This window comes from Giraffa tippelskirchi, chromosome 13 (genome assembly GCF_054371585.1).
Source record: "Giraffa tippelskirchi isolate mGirTip1 chromosome 13, T2T-mGirTip1v1.2.pri, whole genome shotgun sequence".
NCBI classification, from domain to species: domain Eukaryota; kingdom Metazoa; phylum Chordata; class Mammalia; order Artiodactyla; family Giraffidae; genus Giraffa; species Giraffa tippelskirchi.
This window is the reverse complement of record NC_137287.1, coordinates 79111556-79131616: the sequence shown is the minus strand read 5'-3', so window position 1 is coordinate 79131616 and position 20061 is coordinate 79111556. Positions and strand designations below refer to the sequence as shown.

Here is a 20061-nt window from a genome sequence, read left to right as displayed (position 1 = left end):
CTAATAGTGTGTGAAATCATACTGGAATATTTGTGAGCTTTGTCTTGCCATCATTTTGTAGCAACATATATATGTGTGTGTGTGTGTGTGTGTGTGTGTGTATACGTATATGTATATATATATATATAGACTCTCCTTCTATATTCTGCACAAATTCAGACCATGAGCTTATAGTATGGGCCACAAATATTGATTGATTGAGTGAGTGAAAGTCATTCAGTGGTGTCCAACTCTTGGCAACTCAATGGACTATAGAGTCCATGGAATTCTCCAGGCCAGAATACTGGAATGGGTGGCCTTTTCCTTCTCCAGGGATCTTCCCAACCCAGGGATCCAATCCAGGTCTCCCACATTGCAGGTGGATTCTTTACCAGCTGAGCCACAAGAGAAGCTCAATATTGATTGAAATGCCTTCTATTCAAGTAGCAATGATCAGTGATGATCAATTTATAACTTGCTGTACATGTGCACCTTCATATAATTCTTTCAACTGTATGATGAGATATTACTATCTCTATTGTGCCAGTGAATTTGGAGGTTGGTTTTAAGCTGAAGAAATAGATTTGGGAGTCAAGTCTGTTCAGTTTTAGAGAGTAACAGACTATACAATGTTCCAGAATCCTACAATGAAGTAATGGTGTGTTGTCCTAGGAACTATTTGAAGAAAAGAAATGCTGTTTCCTTTACCTTATTTGTCATGAGAACTAGTCTTATCTGAAGAAAAGCTATTTTTGGAAGTGCACTTATTTATTTTATTACTGGGAGTATAATTGCTTTACAATTATTGTGTTGGTTTCTGCTGCACAACAAAGCGAATCAGCTGTATGTATACACATACCATCTCCCTCTTGAACCTCCCTCCCACCCATCATCTCACCCCTCTAGGTTATCACCGAGCACCAAGCTGAGCTCCCCGTGCTATACAGCAGCTTTCCACTAGCTGACTATTTTACACATGGTGATGTATATATGTCAGTGCTACTCTCCCAATTCACTTATTTTGTAAAAAGGGTGAGCTGACCTCATTCATTCAAATGTCTGGATACAAGCTTCTGGCTGTGAGGTTCTTAGGCTCTTTCTAGCATGCAGACTGGATGTAAACACAGTGGCAGGCAAAGTATCTCTTTCCAGCCTCATACTACTGGAGCAGCTAAGTCGTGTTTGCTAACAAACACCCTGTTTGCTGTGCACCTGGAAGACTTAATGAAGCATTGTGCTCGCAGGAGGGTGATGCTGCCTGCTGACTCCTGGGCTGGAAAGCAGGTGGTGGAGGAGCCCATGGCTGCTGGAACAGCACAGGTGGAGCTATGATTTGATCCTACTTGTTTTCCTTTAAACTCTCTTTCTGCCCTTTTTCTGGTGTTTTCTTGTCTTCCTGCTAAAGGGCCAATTGTCCCAGAAACAATTAAAGAATATGTGTGAACATGCATGTGTGTGTAAATGTGTCTGAAAAATTAGTTTTGCTCCATAAATCTATTTTTCTCAAGAGAAGGATAATAGATCAGGTTGGAAACACCCTCTTGAAGAACACGCACAGAAAAAATCGAATAAATACTTTCTAGTGAAAGGTGAAAGTGTTAGGCACTAATCCATGGAATTCTCCAGGCCAGAATGCTGGTGTGGGTAGCTGTTCCCTTCTCCAGGGGACTTTCCCAACCCAGGGATAAAACCCAGGTCTCCCACATTACAGGCGGATTCTTTACCAGTTGAACCACCAGGGAAGCCCAAGAATACTGGAGTGGATAGACTGTCCCTTCTCCAGGGGATCTTCCTGATGCAGGAATCAAACTGAGGTCTCCTGCATTGTAGGCATATTCTTTACCAGCTAAGCCCACTAGTCACTCAGTCGTGTCTGACTATTTGTGACCCCATGGACTGTAGCCTGCCAGGCTCTTCTGTCCATGGGATTCTCTGGGCAAGAATACTAGAGTGGGTTGCCATTCCCTTCTCCAGGGGATCTTTCTGACCCAGGGATGGAACCCAGGTCTCCTGCACTGCAGGTGGATTCTTTACTGTCTGAGCCACCAGGGGAGCTCACCTTAGATACTAAGAAGAACCAAACATTTCAGTCATTGAACAGCTCAATGCCAGGTTTAACATTCTTTCCTTTCCTTTCTTCCTCCATCTCCCTTGTTGTAGAAGCACCTGTGGAAAGATGTTCTTTGCATCGAGCAAGTCAGGCAGGCACTTCTACGCCACTTTCCTGGCGAGAGAAAGATCAGCTTTATCATCTGACTCATTCTGAAGGTTCTCCAGTTAGAGGCATGTGACAGAGCACTGAGATATGGGTTTGTGCATCCCTCACTCTCTCTCTCATCTCCCTCTTCTCCAGCTTCACTGTTTCCTAAGCACATTGAAAACATTTAAGACTGTGTTAGATCTTCAAGAGCCACTTAGCTGATAAATCATCCCAATTGTTCTCAGACACAAACACAGTTGCCAAGTGGGCTGGCACTAAGTCTGGATTCATTTCAGTACATGTGTAGCTGCTTGTTTGAGAGTTCATAGAAAATTAGGATTCCAGAGGCAATATTTTCATACATGGAGGGGCCATAGGATCTGGACTCACATGGCCAATGTCAGGTCTGTGGTACTCAGTAAAAAGAGAGGATCCAGTCTTGGGATCAGGCTTTGCAGGTTCCCAAACACACTGGAAAGTGAGAGCTGCCATTGTCAGTCCCATGAGTGCAGTTCTTACAAAAGAGAGACCCTCAGACATGAAAGAGCCTTTTATCACTTTGAAATCTCTGTTACTGTTGAGAAGCAGAACTTTTGTAACTTCTCATGATTTAAGTACTTAGCTCACTGAACAGGCACCTTTTAAGTGCCTGAAATAAATCATCTAACTTTTAACCTCTCTAAAGAGTCTATATATGTGTGAAATTATAGATAATGTTAATGAAAATAAGCACAATTAAATGCTCTTTGATTTTACAAAGGTGATGATGTCCACCCAGGGTGCAACATGTGAGCAAAACTTTCCTAGAGAACCACACCCACAATTAGTTCTTCCAAAAATATGAGAGCATCTGATCAATGATCCAGGCAGATGAATGCAGTACAGGCTCGTACTTCCAATAGAAGTTATGTGCTCTTTGTCAAGTGTCTCAGGAGTTAATCAAGTACCCACTCTAGACAACTGGCAAAGGGGACTTGAGACCTTCCAACACTGATATCTTTGGAAGCACCTTTGCATTTCTTTGGGGCTTCCCTGGTGGCTCAGATGATAAAGAATCTGCCTGTAATGCAAGAGACCTGGATTCAATCCCAGGGTCAGGAAGATGCATTGGGGAAGGGGATGGCAACTCACTCCAGTATTCTTGTCTGGAGAATTTCCATGGACAGAGGAGAGTGGCAGGCTACAGTGCATGGGGTTGCAGAGAGTGAGACACAACTGAGTGACTAACACTTTCACTTTGCATTTCTATATAAAGACTGGACACTTGGTCAACCCACAGGCAGAAGAATACGTTGTTGAGTTTTTTGTTAGCAGTGGAAATCAGTTTTCACCAAGCTGCTCAAATTTTCCTCTCTTGTCTTAATTGTGACCTGTCGCATACATGTGTAGACATGGAAGAGAATGAGCATAGGCCTTGAGTCTATAGACATAGTGTCCATGACCTTGGTCTACTGTGATCACAGCTATTTCCATGGTGCACACTGGACTGCACTACTCATCCATGGGCTTCCCCGGGTAGCTCAAACTGTAAAGCATCTGCCTGCAATGTGGGAGATCTGGGTTCGATCCCTGGGTCATGAAGATCCCTTGGAGAAGGAAATGGCAACCCATTCTAGTATTCTTGCCTGGAGAATCCCATGGACAGAGGAGCCTGATGGGCTACAGTCCATGGAGTCACAAAGAGTCAGACACGACTAAGCAACTAACACTTTAACTTTCATTCACCCTTCTACCCATCATCAGTCCATCTCCCTTCCACATTGTTCTCAAAAGCATTGTTGGTTGTGGCTCTCTCCAAAGATAGCTGCAATGATATCTCCCAATCCGCATGTTCTTCTTACAATGTGACTCCAAGACTCCTCCCACTGAGTGGTGGACACTATGTCCCTTGTCCTTGAACATGGATGGGACTTTGTCATTGCCATGATCAACAAAGTATGGCAGAAACAACACTATGTGATTTCCCAGGATAGAACATTAAAATGCTATGCACTTCTGCCTTGTTCTTTGGGCATAGTTGGGAATCCAGTTCTGTGCAAGCAAACCAAACTGGCTCCTACGGAGAGTCCATTTGTAGATGTTCCAGCCAAGTCCCAGCTGGATCCCAGGGATCTGCCAGCAAAACCATCAGACATGGAAGCGTTGATGCCTGCAGGTGATCCCAGTCACTCTTTTTCAGTCTCTCAGCTAGGTTTCAGGCACTGAAGAGAGAGGGAGAAGATTAGGACCCCTTATCATCCAAATTCCTGATGCACAAAATCCATGAACATAATAAAAAGATTGTTTTATGCCATTAAGTTCCAGGGTAGTTTGTTATGCAGCAGTGGTAACTGGAGCATTGTCAAAGCTTAGACTTGGATTGCTTTCAAGCCCTGAAACAGAAAATCATATTCCATCCTCAGAGTATTTCCATGGCTCAGAAACACCCTCATGTTTCCACAAGGTGAAAGCTTAGGTAGTAGCCAGCGGAATGAAATATACAAGCTCAAAGTTCTTCAAGACAAAGATGAGGCTCTTTTCTGAAATATAAGATTTTTGAAGTAAATAAAAGTCCATTTCATCCTTATTTAAAACTTTTTTCTCTTTTTAAAAGATTTTTTTGATGTGGACCATTTTTAAAGTCTTTATTGAATTTATTGCAATATTGATTCTGCTTTATGTTTTGTTTGGTTTTTTTGGCCCCAAGACATGTGGGATCTTAGCTCCCAGACCAGGGATTGAACCCTCGACCCCCTGCATTGGGAGGTGAAGTCTTAATCACTGGGCCATCAGGGAAGAGTCTAAAACATTTTCTTAATCCTGGTACCTCAATGATAGATTTCTCGTGGATGAAAACCTTACAAGGGAGATGCATTCCTCCTCCGTGTACAAATTTGCAAGGTTTCCTCTGTATTTAAGATGACCCGTCCTCTGCTCCTGTACCACTTCCCCTAGTGTCAGAAGAGTCAAGCTCTATTTCAGACCCACACAACCCGCCTTAGATTTTAGACTGATTGAAAGCTTCCAGTCACAAGCCTTCAGTTTTATGGCTTCAATTATTACATGGAAGAGGTCTGCCTCCTACCAGAGCCACTGATACTCACTTCTTGATTGAGCTGACATTAATCTTCCTCCCTACACGTACATGCAAAGGAAAAAGAAAAAAAAATTCGCTAACTCCCTCCCTCCCCCACTCTCACGTGAGTCAATGCTGACTTTTGCCCCAAGACTACTCTGTTTTCTTTTTTTTCTCTCTCTCTCCCATGGGAGTCTCCTTTGAGGCTCTCAAGGGAACCCCATTGTGTTTTATCTTGTCCTAAAGCCCAAATCTGCAGTATTTGGTGGTAAACAACGTCCACATGCCCAAGTGCCCCCTATCAACCCAAACCAGGCAAAGGCCTCTTCAATTTCCTTTACTCATAAATCTCAAGGGACAGACAATACACAATTTCCTCCAACATCAGACCGTTAGGAAAGTGCATCTTGTTTGGAACTAGACACTTGCTCCCAAAGATGACAGTTTGATTTGAATCAGAGAAAGCAATCAAAGCAGGAGGCAGCTACAAGCCCTGACAACTGCCAGGCCACCAACCAAGGTCACTCTTGGGATTGCCTTGTCCCAGGACAAGAAGAAAACATTTGATGAAAGGTAAGATTTCAGTGGCAGTTGAAGAGGCACCTGTAATACAAATCGAAGCATCCCCCTGGGGAAAGCAGAGGAAAAGTGCAAAAGCCAAGGAATGATTTAGGACAAAGAGAAAAAACTATAAGATGCAGTAAAACCTCAAAATACTAGCTTCGATGCTAGTCATTGTTTGAAAGTGTGAAAGTGTTTATCGCTCATTTGTGTCCTACTCTTTGTGAACCCATGGACTGTAGTCTGGTGACTCAGAAGGTAAAGAATCTGCCTTCAATACAAGGAGACCTGGGTTCGATCCCTGGGTTGGGAAGATCCCCTGGAGAAGGGAATGACAACCCACTCCAGTATTCTTGCCGGGAGAATACCATGGATAGAGGAGCCTGGCAGGCTAGAGTCCGTAGGGTCTCAAAGAGATGGACATGACTGAGCAACTAACACACTCATCGTCTGCCAGTATCTTAGTTGAATTCAACCAAGTTCTTTTTCAATGATTGTGTTGATATTATGCATGCCCTAGTGTAAGATAGCAGCAAAGGTTTCATCCATTTTGTGAGCTGTATTTAGGCATCTTCACTCACATTTAATTCACAGAAAGGACCATTAGACCAGGTGTCAGAAAATCTTGGTATTAAACCAACTCTATTTAAAAAGATCCATATAATGAAACTCTAATATCCAATAGGCCTTCCTGGCTCACTGTGACCTCTACACAATTGCCTCACTCTCTTTTTCTTAAATGCTGTAGAGTTCCACAAATTCTCATGCTTTCTGTAAATTTCTGGGGTAAGGTAAATGTTGCCTTGGTACCTCTAATCTTGGTTCATCTTTCAGTATGTGTTATCTCTTCTAAATCCTTTCAACTCACACGTAAAGCCCAGTCTCTTCCTCCATGTCTACATATGGAACATTCCTATTCACATCAAGCATTTGGGGAGAAGAACACCATGCATCGTGTAGCAAGCAATATAGAAACACAGGTCAGGCATTCCTGCTCTAAAATCTTTCTGATTATCTGCCAACCTGAGCTTCCTGGCCCTCCATCATCACCTTCAACTGTGGGGCTGGACCCTCTGCTCACCCCTCTTTCCTCTCGCTTTTTTCTTCCTCTTCTTTGCCGAAGGACAATAACTGATAACCTTTCCCCATTTTATCCCAAAGAGTGCTTTAATAATTTCTCTTATAACTCAGTTGGTAAAGGATCCGCCTGCAATGCAGGAGACGCTGGTTCGATTTCTGGGTTTGGAAGATCCCCTAGAAGGGATAGGCTACCCACTCCAGTATTATTGGACTTCCCTTGTGGCTCAGCTGGTAAAGAATCAGCCTGCAATGTGGGAGACCTGGGTTCGATCCCTAGGTTGGGAAGATACCCTGGAGAAGGGAAAGGCTACCCACTCCAGTATTCTGGCCTAGAGAATTCCATGGACTGTATAGCCCATGGGGTCACGAAGAGTTGGATACGACTGAGCAACTTTCACTTTCACTTTCACTTATTGTCAAACTCTAGCAAACAAAAGATCTCATTTAAAAAAAAAAAACTACTCCATGGGACTTCCCTGGTGGTCCAGTGGTTAAGACTTTGTCTTCCAATGTGTGTTTGATACCTGGTCAGATAACTAAGATCCCACATGTTTTGCAGCCATAAAGTCCAAACATAAAACAGATGCATTATTGTAACAAACTCAATAAAGACTTTACAAATGATCCACATTAAAAAAAAAAAAAAAAAAAGCTAGTCCTGTGTCTAACTGAAATGATGGCAACTGGGCATTGAGAAAGACACTTCCTATCTTGGTACTTGAGTTTCTCTTCCTTAGGATGCCAGAGTGGAGCCCTGATCCCCCACTGTGGAATTCTCCTTAAGCCCATTGGAGACCAACATTGTGCATGTGGAAAAGAAATGTCAGCATATTGGCATCCGGGATAATAAACAGATCTACTAGTCATGCTTTACATGGAATGTAATATTCAAGGAAAACCCAAGGGGATGTTAACGGTGCCAAGCAGAGTCCTGTGGTGTTTTAAAAACATACATTCCTCCGGTTCAACCACGAATCATCTGTGAACTTTGGGTAATTAGTTGGCATGTGTGAACTTTCGTTTTTTCAATTTTGCATCTGTAACATGCTGTGATGAGTTTGGGTATCTCTAAGGTGCACTGTAACCGCTTTGAACGACTGTTTGATGAGACGTAATAAAGCTCAAACAACACCCTGTGGCTTACACTACTACTCCCAGGAATAAACCCAACAGAAATGCACATACGTGCCCCACAAAAGACGTATGAGAATGTTCACAAAAGCACTATTCATAATTATCCTAGGGTGGGTGGAATGTTGGCACCTATAAGATATGGTGGTGGTGGTTTAGTCACTCAGTCATGTCCAACTCTTGTGATCCCATGAACAGTAGCCCATCAGGTTCCTCTGTCCATGGGGTTTCCCAGGCAAGAATACTGGCATGGGTTGTCATTTCCTTCACCAGGGATCTTTCCAAGGCAAGGATCAAACCTAGATCTCCTGAATTGCAGGTGGGTTCCTTATTGCTGAACTACCAGGGAAGCTCCCTCAATAAGATATATTCACCTCTTAATCCCCAGAACCTGTGAACATGAACTTATTTGGGAAGAGAGTCTTAGGAGATGTAGCTAAGGTAAGGCTCTTGTGATAAGATGATCCTAGATTAGATGGTGGGCTCTAAATCCAATGACAAGTGTCCTTTTGAGAGACAGAGATGAGGAAGAAGGGAGGCCATGTGAAGACAGAGGCAGAGATTGGGGTGATCCAGCCAGGAGCAAGGAACACCTGGAGCCACCTGAGGCTGAAAGAGACAAAGAAGGAATCTCCCCCTGGAGTCTTCAGGGGAACATAGTCCTGAGACACCTCTATTTCAGACTTCTGGCCTCTAGAAAGAAATCCCATGGACAGTCCTCTGTAGTCCTGGTGGGCTACAGTCCACGGAGTCGCAAGAGTCAAGCATAACTTAGCGACTAAACCGCCACAATGATGAGATGAAACATTTCTGTTGTTTTAAATGACTGAGTTTGTGGTTGTTTGTTACAGAAGCCCTCAAAAACAATACATGTGGACAGGGCAGCCCAGAGCCACTGCCTCCCTCTCTGTCTTGCTGGCCTGGGCACAGGGAGAGTACAAACCTGCCACTCCCTTGAGTTCCACCCACAAAACTGGGCTTAGGCATCCTGTATCCTCTAGTCACTCCAAGCCTATCAAAATCTAGGGGGCAAAAGTGTAACAAGAGACAGGGCACACTGTTGTTTCTCAGGGACCCATGGCATACAGATGCCCTGTTCTCTCCTTGTTTGCAAAGTAGGATCCTGTGGTGGTTGGAAGCTCATGACCTGTAGGTGGTTTGCCTGAGTTGGAATCCCAGCCCCTAGTGTAACTTTGAGCTTACTTGTTTAGTCACTCAGTCGTGTCTGACTCTTTGGGACCCTTTGGACTGTAGTCTGCCAGGCTCCTCTGTCCATGTGATTTTTTTTCCAGGCAATAATACTGGAGTCAGTTGCCATTTTCCTCCTCCACGGGATCTTCCCAATCCAGGGATTGAACCCGCGTCTCCTGTGTCTCCTGCATTGCAGGCGAATTCTTTACACGCTGAGCCATCAGGGAAGTCCATAATTCTGAGAGTTTGGGCAAATTACTTAATCTCTATAGCTTACTTTCCTCGGGTCTCAAATGAGAATAATAGTCACATATATCTTCTGGAATGATATTGATGGTTAGATGAATTAATACATGATGTTAGATGAATAAACGTGGCCCATATGAGCATTCACTAAACTTTTCCAGTTTTTTATGATCAAAGTCAGGGCAGAAACTTCATCCAGTAACAAGAACAGAGAGAGGCATATTTACTGTGAAACTAAGGAAGCTCAAACTCCAGGGCCCTTCATTTAATTTGTGTTAGTAATGTCTTATCACTTTTCTTGTAGAGTACCTCCCAAACTATATGAGCTTCTAGATCCTACAACATCTGGCTCCACTGCTGGAAATGAGCTATAGTTTCCCTCGGCTTCATCTCTTGGAAACTTGAGCACAGTTGAGGGAGTAGGGGAAAGTGATGGGGATCCACCATTAATACCTTCTGACTAGAAAGTATGCAGCAAGACCACCATCTACATCTATGCTATCATCCTCATCAAGCTTGTCATCACCATCCTCCCCATCCTGATTGCCATCAACTCCACCATCACCTTCAGCATCCTCATTTTCACTTGCACTTCCAATCGGAATCCTCCTCTTCTGCTTCATTATCATTCATTTCACGGTGCTTCTGTTCCAAGTTCTCATTCATTCTCCCACTTCCTCTGAAAAAAAAGAAAAGGAGCTAAGGTCTTCATTTTTGAGTCAGATAAAGAGGGACACTGATTGATTTTACCATGATTTACTCTTCATATAAGGATGCTTTCAGCCTTGCTCAGAGAAGACTTGGATGGGTCATAGGAGTCAGGGTCCAGGGCCTCTTGACCAGAGGTCAAATCCAGGCTCTGTCATGAACAGGAACTGCATCTCTAAAAGGAGATGAAACAGGACCTATAGCACAGTGAGGAAATGCAAGTCAAGACCCATGTATCTATGTGCTCAGTCTTGTTCAACTCTTTGTGGCCCCATGGACTGTAGCCTGCCAGGCTCCTCTGTCCATGGGGTTTTCCAGGCAAGAATACTGGAGCTGGTTGCCATTTCCTACTCCAGGGGATCTTCCTGACCCAGGGATCAAATCTGCATCTCTTGTGTCTCCTGCGTTGGCAGGCAGATTCTTTATCAGTGAGCCACTTGGGAAGCTGAGATAAAGCATCAGTGCAGGAGACCTATGTATAGCATTGGCCAAAAAGTTCATTCATGTTTTTCCACTGCACCATATAGAAAAAATAAGAACTTTCTGGGCAACCACATAGTTGTAAGATGGAAAGCACTGACCAAACCTCTGGAATCAGCTCCCTGTCCTCACTGGACCCCTTCCAGAGGACAGATTTACATGATAGAATAAGAAAACAAAGAATCAGGCTCACAAAAGGGAAGAAAAACCAAGTATAGAAACCACAAGAGCCAATTTAATTCTAACTGCTAATATTTGCCTCTAGGTTTCCTGGAAGCCAGGGAAGCAATGAAATAAACAGGAAGTTTTCCCTAAAAGAAGTACATCATTCTTCAACAGAAATGAGTTTACCTTGACATCATATTCTAAAAGATGTTTTCCTTCAGAAATTTTACATGTGATTTTCTGAGAACAGTTTAAAAAAAAATACAAAAGCACTTTCAAATGGCTGCTGTTTATGTAGACCTTGAATCTACTGGGGGCCTAATATTAAAATCCAACACGGTCAAGGTGATTCTTCAGGGAATTATGCAGATGTAGTTCAAGAATGGAAACTGATAGTGATCAGACTTAATATAGGGACAGAATTCAGACAGCATGGAGGAAGCCAGTATTTTGTCCCTTATACTTTCTTCCCTAAATGTTACTTCTCTCAGCTGCCTTTTGTGGGAGGTTCAAGGTTTAATTCTTTGATAAGAGGTTCATGTAATGATGTTCAGAGTCAAGGTAGGCCCATATGTTATTATATAATAGTAAATAATAATAAAGGCAATGGTGATAATAGTAAAGCAGTTCGCTCACAATCCCACGAATTCTTGAATTTTGGCTGATGGAACATAAGAGAATATCTGCTAATAACTTATGTGTCAAAATGATTAGCAGGAACCCTTATTTCTGGTACTCTACCCCAGTGGCTTAGCAGTAAAAAAATCTGCTTGCAATGAAGGAGACATGTGTTTGAGTCCTTGGGTTGGGAAGATGCCCTGGAGAAAAGAAATGGCAACCCACTCCAGTATTCTTGCCTGGAGGATCCCAATCCAGGGGGTCACAGAAGAGTCAGACACAACTGGGTGACTAAACAACTTATTTCTGGTAGGGAAAAAACCTTCTGATGCTAGTTAAGAAGCACAGCCTTCTAGATTCCATTTTCATCTATTGAGCTCTAAATATACCAAGAAGTTGGGACTGGTTTTCTCAGAACTTCCTTCTGCTTCCTGAAAGCCAAATAATTATTCAAACCATTCAGATAATTGAAGGGTTTGGGGAAAATGTGTTTCTTTTTCAGGTACAGACATTTCTCTCTTACCCTCTTGGAGCTTTTTCTCTTCATCAAAATGACATCCAAAAAGAACACCATCAATTAAAATTTCCAAAATTTTAGCTGTTTTTGCTTATTTATCTCCCAGCTCCAATCCCTCCCGGTTAGAACTTTGTAACAGTGGGCACTGTCAGTGGACACACTTCAGCGGCAGCCTGTACCCTGCCTGTGTTGTAGGACCTTGCAAGAAAGTAACTTCCAGAAAGTGAAAAGTGAAAGTCGTGTCTGACTCTTTGCGACCCCATGGACTGTCTGGGGTCATCTGGGGTCATCTGCTAGGTCATCTGTCCATGGGATTTCTCAGGCAAGGATACCAAAGTGGGTTGCCATTTCCTTCTCCAGGGGATCTTTCTGCCTCAGGGATCAAACTCGGATCTCCTTCATTGGAGGCAGAGTCTTTACTGTCTGAACCACCAGGGAAGCTCATACCTGCCAGTGTGGCCATCAAAATTGCACAGCTAGGCTTGGCGTGATTGGGCACGATATGTCTCTGGGGTCTTGGAATCACACACTCTAATTATTCAAAGTGGGTGACCAAAGTGTGCTTGTCAGTATTTGTGGAAAGGTTATCCCTGAGGAGCTGGAGTGTCACATCACAGGGACATCTTGGAATGAATATGATCTTGGGTGGCCCCAGCCACAGCTGCTTGAAGCAGGGGTTCGGTTCCCAGACAGACTGAGGTTGGGTTGCAACAGTGAAAGCACCCAAACCTAAGCCCTAGACCAGTCAGTGACAAGGCCCTGGCCCTTCAGCTTTGCAGAAAAGAATTTCCACAAAAAGAAAGTAGTGAAAATCAAATGTTTATTAGGAAGGAAAAAGAGTACCGTAGATGTGGATAGACACATGGGCGGGTTCAGAGACAGGATCTCACCCTTGTGCTGGTTTGAATCACTTTTACGGGGCATTTCTTCCAGATTCCTTTTGGCCAATTTTTCTGAGTTGCCTGGTTCTGAGTCCATATGGTACATCTCAGGGCCTTCCCATGTGTGCTGGCATCTCTCAGCCAAGATGGATGCCAGTGAAGACCCTATGGTAGGTTATACCACTCCCCTTTTGACCTTCAAGTAATTTTCCAGTTGAGAAGATCTCCTTGACCTTAAGAATGAGAAATATGTGGTCTCTTGTCTTCTATCTGGGCAGGGCCCAGCCTCCTCTCTCGATTGTCCTACTATCGATATTTTGGAGTTTTCTATCCACAGGAAACAAACTATAATGGGCTAGGGGTGGGGGTGCCTTATCTACCTCCTGCCTCAGATGGACCGCAAATTTTGCAATTCCTTGAGTCTTGATTTTTTTAATTTGGTAAACAAATTTCCTACTTTTGTTCAGCTGTAAGCATGCTCTGTGCTGTCTCTTGGAAGTCCCAGCAGGATTAAGCCCCCAGGTACCTTGGTGAACCCTACTCACTGATGCACTTGGGACAGACTTCCTTCCCCACCTCTCTGCCCACAGCCTTTACTTCCCTGAGGTCTTCATCCAGATGATCCTTGTCACAGGATTAGGTTTTTTTATGGCTCGTTCTTGTTTTAAAAAGTTTTGTTGAGGTATAATTGACATATGACACTATATCAGTTTGAAGTGTCCCACATAGTGACTGAATACCTGCATACCTTTTAAAATGTTCACTGCAATAAGTCTAATTAATATTTGTCACCTCACTAGTCATGAAAACTTTTTCTTGTGATGAGTTCTTTTTCCTGTGATGAGAACTCTTAAGATCTACTTTCATAGCCACTTGCAAATATGCAGGACAATATTGTTAACTCTAGTCACCAAATATTAGCTTCAGGAGGAACAAAAAAAAAAAATGAGACACTTTTCATGCACTTTTGATAAACAATTTTCATTCCCAGTTTACAGAGAAGGAAACTAATAGTCATTAAGGAATTAGCCCAAGATCAGACTTCCAATAAACAGGAAAATTTGGATCAATCCCACAGGTCCCTGCCCCTCTCCATTACATCAGTGCCTCATTGAATTGGAAGAGCTAATTTGCCCTGCAGCTGGTACACAGATATAGTTTTAGGAGTACAAGCATCTAGAACTTGCAAGTCCTTTTTCATTAAACTGGTTTTCAAATTTTAAATATCTCTGCAGGGCATTTTCTCCTTTCTGTTTCATCGGTAACAAAGTATATTTGGTTGCCGCCTTGGAAGTTATGCATTAGTAGTTGCCCGATGAGGGTAATTGCTGTTTCATGTTAGCATAAGAATACTCTTCACCTGGTACGCTGGGTGAATTCCCTCTGTCCCTGGCAGATCCTCTGTCCCCCTAGCTTGCCACCCTGGGAGACCTCCCAATAGAACTGACAAAAATCCACATGCAAGCAAGAAGGCACAGAATTCAAAGGTAATGGGTTAAGCTTTTTTCCAATCATGCTGTAGTAATAACTGAAATCAGTTTTTCAAAGGAGTCAAAATTAGGCAGTAGGATGTGATGAGCAAACACATCTTTGCTTATTGTTAGAAAAACAGAATTCCTTGTTTCATATTGTAATAAAAATGCATTTAAAATGTTACAGGAAAAATGTGATCAAAGAGAGAGAAGCCTGCCTTTTTAGATGTCCCCAGAGCAGAAGCACATGTTAAAATGTCATATTTTTAAGTTCTGGAGATAAAAGGTGAGGCTGAATGCATAAAAGTGCAAAACGGGTATTTCTAGCTGTGGAAACACGTAATGGAAAAAGTAGGTAGGAAGGAATTGATTAGGTAGGCAGAAAAAGTGCAAATGTCTAAGCAAATACAGGACATTTGTATGAGCAGAGCTGTTGAGAAGAGAGAGGAATTAGTATGTCAAGCAGAAATAAAGCCACTTTCTACAGCCTCCATCCTCTGGAGAAGGCAATGACATCCCACTCCAGTATTCTTGTCCAGAGAATCCCATGGACAGAGAAGTCTGGCAGGCTACAGTCCACAGGATCACAAAGAGTCAGACACAACTGAGCAGCTGAGCACACACGTTGACCCCATAGTATTTCCCAAGAGAGAAAAAGGAAATTGTCTGGGAGGGTGACGCCTAGAATGCCCTTCTTCATTTAAGACAATTTTACCCACCCTGTAGCCTCAAATCCAAAGCCTTTCTTCAGTTGGCTGACAATGCCCAAGCTAACTAACCTCTTTGGGTTTCACTCCTGCCCTTCTTTCAGAGCAAAGTCAGCTTCTTAGCAGTGGTTTGCACTTTGTAGCAGGCTTACTTCTCTGGCTTCAACCAGGCACAATCCTTTGGTACAGCTCTGTCTGTGCTCAGTCATTTAGTAGTGTCCGACTCCCCTGTGACCCCCATGGACTGTAGCCCGCCAGGCTCCTCTGTCCCTGGGATTTTTCAGGCAAGAACACAAGTGGGTTGCCATTTCCACCTCCAGGGGATCTTCCTGACCCAGGGATCGAACCCTGGTCTCCTGCATTGCAGGCAGATCCTTTACCGCTCAGCCACTGGGGAAGCCCATGGCTCTGTCTGCTTCCTGGAAATTCCATAGCTGTGCCATGTGATACGGAGATAGTCCATCCTCTCTGTTGGGAATATCTTCACCACCCTGTCGCCCCATCCACCTGGCTTATTCCTATTTGTTCTTTAAAACCAATCCATGACACCTTCTGCAGAAAGTCTTTTTGATTAGCTTCATTTACCAAGCTTTCCACCTCCTCTTAAGTGTGTTTGAGCCTAGGGATGATCACATGGAATCCAACTGTGTATTCACTTGTCTCTCTTTTCTAATACATTGGAAATGTTTTAAGGGCATTGGGCTGTATTTTATTTATCTTTGTGTATCCAGAGTTTGACTGGGACACTGAAGCTAGTAGTAGGGGGATATTTGTTGAACTGAATCAGGTTGAGTATATTTAATATGGACTTTGGATCCATATTAAATATATGGAGACGTGGGTTCAATCCCTGGGTCCGGAAGATACTCTGAAGGAGGAAATAGCAACCACTCCAGTATGCTTCCTGGAAAATCCCATGACAGGGGAGCCAACAGGCTACAGTCCATGGGGTTGCAAAGAGTCAGACATGACTGAGCATGCACACCCAGTGTGGTCTTTATGGTATGGTATAAAGTAAGGCAAGTGTGGGTATCCAAACTGTACCCACATTCAGCTGAGTCACCAAGAGGCAAGGAATGTCCACGGTCCAGTAACTCAAACTAGAACTCTTTTAAATGAGACTAAGCAGATACTTCCATAGAGAGGTTTACTTCCACTGGTGCTCCTGTATTTTATGACTGTGGTGGACTGAATTACCTGACTCTCAGCTGTGTATCTTTCACATGGTCCAGGCAGTGCTCAGCTCCCAGGAAAGTGGGTCGCCTGTGATACGACGTCACATCTGTAAAATCTGACAGTTGGGAGGGAGCTGGCTGGGCGCTGCAATCAGAGGGAATTTTCTGCTGGTAGATGGCGGTTTGCTGCATTTTGCATTCTCTGAAGTACAATGTCTTTGATTGCCAGCACTGTCATTTCAGGTTTGACATCTTTCTATGGGAACATCTGTGGCATGCGACTTTCTGTACCGGCAAAAAGACAGACAAGACTAATTTTTTTTTTTTAATCACATGATACAGTCTGACATATACAGTAACAGCTAGGCTGCATCTAGGCTGCAATTATTTTTCAATTTGACAGCTAACAGTTGCTCATCTTGTCTTTTCTTTTGGTTTTTCTGACTCTTGTGTCCACCCAACCTTCCAAAGCTCTGAGCTGAGGCCAAAAGGATGGGGTATTTCTTTCTCATTTCTTCTTCATTTCTCACGTCCTTTTCACTATGACCCTCACCCACACAGGAAAGCCAAGAAGGGTCATCAGGGCCCATCCTTCCCCCAGTCTTCCTCATTCTTCTGTAAATGTCCTCCTTTTGACATCCCCAGCCATACCTGCATCACAGATTCTCCCATGTTCTTCGTTGGTTCTTGGCTCTTGCAGACAAGAGGGCAGACCTGTTTAAGAAATGATTCTACACCAGATTTTGGTAACTTTATGTTTTAACTGCTTCCAAGTCTCTTTACACACAATGGCATTCACTTAATGTAATTAATTACTCTTTACCAGGAATAACACCAAATGTATCCCCATGGGAAGAATTTCAGGCATCAGTGGTGGTTTTTGAGGAATTATGAGTAGAAGCTCTTCCACATTCCCATTATAAAACTGGTCTTGCCTTTTCCCTAGTGTGTGACATGTTGAAGGAGCACCCAGCCTCAGATTGGTTCTGGCTAATGCACTGAATTACTGTGGGACTCTGGACAAGGGAGCTTAATGCTCTGGCCACAGCTCTGTCAAATGAAGAAGAAGGGAATGGGAATTTCCCTCGTGGTCCAGTGGCTAAGACTCCGTGCTCTTAGATGCAAGGGGCCCGAGTTTGATCTCTGGTCAGGGACCTAGATCCCATATGCTGCAACTAAGAGTTCACATGCTGTAACAAAGACCCGGTGCTGCCAGGTAAATAAATAAATATTTTTTTAAAAGAAGGGAATGTATATTAAATAACAAACATGTTGCTCACAGCTCTAAAATGCCTATATAGCAGTGAATGAGTGTTTCTAGAACATTTCAAAAAGTTTTCTGCTCTTTGACATAGGGACGGTAACACAAGTAACGACAAGGCAGCTTACTCTGGAGATTATCATGAAAGAATCAAGATGATCAATGATGATGAGACCTATGTGTCAGGTCTCTTTAAGTTGGAATCAACAGGACATGGATCCTTCATGAAGTCAAATGTTTGTCCCTGCTAATGAAGCTGGGAGGCTTTCCATTATTAATCATTTGGAAGAGTTTAATGGGTCTAAAATCCCAGGTGATGTGTATTGGGACAGAACTATGGATGACTTCTTCTGCTTTGTGCTGCAAAAGCATGAATCGGCAGTAGCCGCTTTGTTTGAGGTCAGGGTTCGGGGAGTAGAAGTAACAGAAACAGCGTCCAGGTGGCCACAGATAACTCTCCTCTGAGATGCTCCAGTATGTGCATCCTTACCTGGCAGAGACCCTCACTGCTAAACTTTGTTCTGGAGCTAGAGAAACTTAGATCAGCTTGAGACTTTTCTCTTATCATTTGTAAATTCCTTTCTATGTTTCTTTTCCGCCTGTATTCAATTTTCAATAGTAAATTCTTCTAGCTGCAGTTTTGGGGGGCTTTACAAATTTTGGATTTATTAGCTTATTCTTTTGTGCATACGTTTTCTTTTAATTAACAGACTTTTTTGGATACAGTTTTACGTTTACAAAAAAAAATTGAGTGCAAAGTACAGAGAGTTCCTCTAAACCCCTGACCCCCAACCAATGTTCCATGTGATTAAAATCCCACATTGGTGTGGCACATTTGTCACAATGAAAGATCAATATCAATGCACTATTCCTAACTAGTCTAGTGATTATATTAGGGCACATTCTATGTTGTACATTCTGTGGGTTTTGCAAAATGTTTGATGAGAAGTATCCATTAGAGTATGACACAGTTTCAGATTTACAGAGTTATTGCAAAGACAGCACCAAGTTTGTGTATTCCTCACTCTCTGTTTTCCGCATTATACACGTATAATATTATTATGGTACATTTATTATGATTAATGAACCAGTATTGATGCTTATTAGCTGAAGTCTATCCTTTATTCAGATGGCCTTATTTTTCATCTAATGCTGCCTTTTTGTGCCAGGATTCCACCCAGGATCCCACATTATATTTGGGCTTCACGTCTCAAGCTCCTCTTGGCTGTGACAGTTTCTTAGACTTGGTTTTTGAAGAGCTTTAAAATTTTCAGGTATTTGGTTAAATGTCACTTGGGATTTTTTCATATTGTTAAACTAAGATGATATGTTTTGGGGGAGGAAAACTACCGAGGTAAAGTATTTGCTATTGTTGAATGCAGTACACACTCCATAAATGTCAATCAGATCAAGTTGATTGATAGCACTCATGAAGTAAGCTATTTCTTTATTGATTTCCTGCCTGTTTAATACATCAATTACTCACATGGGTGTTAAAGTGTCCAAGTGTAACAGTGGGTGTGTCTTTTTCTCCTTCAGTCATAACAGTTTTTTTGCTTATGTATTTTGATGTTCTATTGTCAGGTATATATCCATTTAGAATTTTTATATCCTCTTGAAGAACTGACCCATTTATCATCATGTAGTGACACTCTTTACCGCTAACAATTTCCCCTGTTTTGAAATCTGCTTTGTTTGAAATTAATACAGCTACTCCAGGTATCTTTTAATTAATGTTAGCAGGGTATATATAGTTCCAACTCTTTACTTTTAACCTATCAGAGTCCTTATATCTGAAGTGGATTTTGTTTGGACAATATATACTTGGGTTCAATTTTTTATCTGACAATCTGGATCTTTTAGTTGGTGCATTTAGACCATTCATTTAAAGAAATTATTGATATATTTGGTTGAACATCCACCAGGCTTTTAACTGTTTTCTATACCTATGTACAAGAATACCTGGTGTTGCTTTTGCTTTTGGGGATTTATTCTGCTTGATCTCTGAGCTTGTTAGATCTGTTGATTGGTGTAGGTAATTAATTTTGGAAGTTTCTCAGCTATTATTACCTCAATTTTGTTTTCCTGTTCTTCTATTTCTTTCTTCTCCTTCTAATATTTCAATTATAGGTATGTCACATCTTTTGGAATTGTCTCACAGCTGTTAAATGTTCTGTTTCTTTATCATTCTTTTTTTTCCTTTGCATTTCAGTTTGAGGAGTTTGTATTGATCTGCCTTCAAGTTTGCTCACCCTTCAAGCCTTGACTTGACAAGTTAAGCCAACAGTATTTTTATTTCCAGCCTTTCCTTTTGATTATTTCTAAGAATTTCCATCTCTCTGCTTATTCTATCAATGTTTTCTTGCATCTGATCTTGTCTACTTTTTCAGTTAGATTCCTTTACATATTAAACAGTTATTTTTACTTCCCTGTCTAACTCTAAGCTCTATGTCATATCTGAGTCTGGTTCTGATGCTTGGTTTGTCTTCACAGACTATGCTTTTCTCATATTTTGACAAGCCTTGTAGTCTTTTGTTAATGATAGACATGCCACATCAGGTAACAGGAAAGGAGATGAATAGCCTTCTGGTGTGAGGATTTATGTAATTCTAACTAGGACCTGGGCTTTGCTTA

At 42.3% G+C, this 20061-nt stretch overlaps 1 protein-coding gene across 4 annotated transcripts in view; it reads right to left on the bottom strand.

The window, feature by feature from the left end:
• Positions 1 to 3882: 3882 nt before the first annotated feature.
• LOC145533454 (uncharacterized) overlaps positions 3883 to 20061 on the bottom strand; it is a 103770-nt gene continuing 87591 nt past the window's right edge. The window contains exons 4-6 of one of the 4 annotated variants that reach the window (XR_014074080.1): positions 10194 to 10348; positions 10009 to 10122; positions 3883 to 4380 (exon numbers count right to left, since the gene is read on the bottom strand). The gene's annotated coding sequence lies outside the window, so the exon portion shown is untranslated. Of the gene's footprint in view, positions 4381 to 9931; positions 10349 to 20061 lie in introns of those variants that run through there. The other 3 variants (XR_014074079.1, XR_014074078.1, XR_014074084.1) reach the window with 3 other exon arrangements.